The following is a 3,331-nucleotide window of genomic DNA, read 5'->3' on the forward strand; positions in this document are numbered from 1 at the left end:
TTTTATAGGTCAGTGAAACTATTCTATATAATATGGTAATGGGGGATACATGACACTCTGCATTTGTCAAAATCCACAGAACTTTAGAGAACAAAGAGCAAATCTTAACATATACAAATATTTTTAAGTCATTTAGGAGGTTGGGGATCCCTTAATGGTCTGCAGACTGTGACAAAAGAATCTAACTGTATTACAAATATGTGGAATGGGGGCGGGGAGCAAGATGGCAGAGAAGTAGGAGACCTAAATTTCATCTGGTCTCAGGAATTCAGCTGGATAGGGATTAAACCATTCTGAACACCTACAAACTCAACAGGAGATCAAAGAAAAGAATAGCAGCAAATCTCTGAACAGAAAAATGACCACTTACTGGAAGGTAGGACGTGCAGAGAAGTGAATCTGAGATGATATTCGGGAAGATAGATGGCGGGGGAGGGGGCCTCCGTTGGCAGCCTCTGGCAAGTGATAGAGCCACAGAGCACAAAATCGGAACTTTGAGAAGTCGGCTCCACTGAGGGACGTCGCTCCAGTGGCTAAGTGGGGGGTGGAACACTCGTGGGGACAGTGTGGTCTCAGGACCCTCGGGGTGGCAGAAAGACCGGGGGTGCCTGAGTGCGGCAGAGCTCCCAGGTATCGGAGCGGGGAAGCCGGCTGCAGAGACGGAGCCGAGGCGCGGGCTCTCAGCTCGGGGTTGCCATAAACCATGATCCGCGGTACAGTCGGGCCCCTGCTCCTCCAGCAGGGACCCAACAAGCGGCAGATCCGGGGAGACTCCCCTTCCTTCCCCGGGGGGAGCGGCGCGGGAGCGCACCGCAGGGATCTGCTGGGTTTGGAGACTCCACACGGGGTCGGGTGCCAGAGATAGAAACGCTTGGTCACAGGCCGGGTGAGCATGGAGTGCGGCCAGAGACCGGGGAGACGGGAGTGACTGCTTTTCTCTGGGGGGCGCACTGAGGAGCGGGGCCCCGAGTTCTCGGCTCCTCCAGGGCCGAGATTCGGGAGGCCACCATTTTCACTCTCGTCCTCCAAATCTGTAGGGAAAGATTGCAGGGAACAAAAGCTCCCGAGAGCAAACCCAAGCAGATTACTTAGCCCGACCGGGCAAGGGCGGGGCAATTCCGCCTCCGGCAAAGACATTTGGGAACCACGGCAACAGGCCCATCCCCCAGAAGAGCAGCAAGAATAGCCAGCCAAGACCAAGTTTACCGATCAAGGAGAACGGCAGAACTTCAGAGCTAGGGGAACACGGCACATAGAATCATGGCTTTTTTCCCCCTGATTCTTTAGTCTTTCAAAGTTAATTTTTTTAATTTTCTTTTTGTTCTTCTATTTTTTTTTAATTTTTAATTTAAATGAGGCAGAAGAGAGAATCAGTGATATAGAAGACCAAATGATGGGAGAATAAAGAAGCTGAGAAAAAGAGAGATAAACAACTACTGGATCACAAGGGCAGAATTCAAGACATAGGTGATACCATGAAGCAAAACAACATTAGAATCATCGGGATCCCAGAAGAAGAAAGAGAGGGGCAAAAGGTATACTGGAGCAAATTATAGCAAAGAACTTCCCTAATTTGGGGAAGGAAACAGGCATCAAAATCCAGGAGGCACAGAGAACCCCCTCAAAATCAATAAAAATAGGTCAACACCCCGATATCTAATAGTAAAACTTACAAGTCTCAGAGACAAAGAGAAAATCCTGAAAGCAGTGTGGGATAAGAGATCTGTAACCTACAATGTTAGAAACATTAGATTGGCAGCAGACCTATCCACAGAGGCCTGGCAGGCCAGAAAGGACTGGCACAATATATTTAGAGCACCAAACAAGAAATATACGCAGCCAAGAATACTATATCCAGCTAGGCTGTCACTGAAAATAGAAGGACAGATAAAAAGCTTCCAGGACAAACAAAAACTAAAAGAATTTGCAAACATGAAACCAGCCCTACAAGAAATATTAAAAGGGGTCCTCTAAGCAAAGAGAGAGCCTAAAAGCAGCATAGATCAGAAAGGAACACAGACAATATACAGTAACAGTCACCTTACAGGCAATACAATGGCACTAAATTCATACCTTTCAATAGTTACCCCGAATGTAAATGGGCTAAATGCCCCAATCAAAAGACACAGGCTATCAGATTGGATAAAAAAAAACAAGACACATTGATATGCTGTCTGCAAGAGATTCATTTTAGACCCAAAGACACCCCCAGATTCAAAGTGAGGGGATGGAAAACAATTTACCATGCTAATGGACACCAAAAGAAAGCTGAGGTGGCAATCCTTATATCAGACAAATTAGATTTTAAACCAAAGACTACAATAAGAGATGAGAAGGATGCTGCATCATACTTAAACAGTCTATCCAACAGGAAAATATAACAATTTTAAATATCTATGCCCCTAACATGGGAGCAGCCAAGTATATAAGCTAGTTAATAACAAAATCAAAGAACACATCGACAACAATACAATAAGAGTAGGGGATTTTAACACCCCACACACACACACTGAAATGGACAGATCATCTAAGCAAAATATCAACAAGGAAATAAAGACTTTAAATGACACACTGGACCACATGGACTTCACAGATATATTCACAATGTTACATCGCAAAGCAACAGAATACACATTCTTCTCTAGTGCCCAGGGAACATTCTCCAGAATAGGTCACAAATCAGGTCTCAACTGGTACCAAAAGATTGGGATCATTCCCTGCATATTTTTGGACCACAATGCTTTGAAACTAGAACTCAATCACAAGAATAAAGTCAGAAAGAACTCAAATACATGGAGGCTAAAGAGCATCCTACTAAAGAATAAATGGGTCAACCAGGAAATTAAAGAAGAATTTTAAAAATTCATGGAAACCAATGAAAATGAAAACACAACTGTTCAAAATCTTTGGGATGCAGCAAAGGCAGTCCTAAGAGAAAGTATATAGCAATACAAGCCTTTCTCAAGAAACAAGAAAGTTCTCAAATACACAATCTAACCCTACACCTAAAGGAGCTGGAGAAAGAACAGCAAATAAAGCTTAAACCCAGCAGAAGAAGAGATATAATAAAGATCAGAGCAGAAATCAATGAAATAGAAACCAAAAGAACAGAGGAACAGATCAACGAAACTAGGAGCTGGTTCTTTTAAAGAATAAGACTGATAAAGCCCTCGCCAGACTTATCAAAAAGAATAGAGAAATGACCCAAATAAATACAACCATGAATGAAAGAGGAGAGATCACAGCCAACAACCAAAGAAATACAATTATAAGAACATATTATGAGCAATGATATGCCAGCAAATTAGATAATCTGGAAGAAATGGATGCA

This window comes from Eumetopias jubatus, unplaced genomic scaffold, assembly GCF_037043125.1.
Source record: "Eumetopias jubatus isolate StellerSeaLion01/CBP00866 unplaced genomic scaffold, mEumJub1_p1.0 scaffold_2, whole genome shotgun sequence".
Classification (NCBI taxonomy): domain Eukaryota; kingdom Metazoa; phylum Chordata; class Mammalia; order Carnivora; family Otariidae; genus Eumetopias; species Eumetopias jubatus.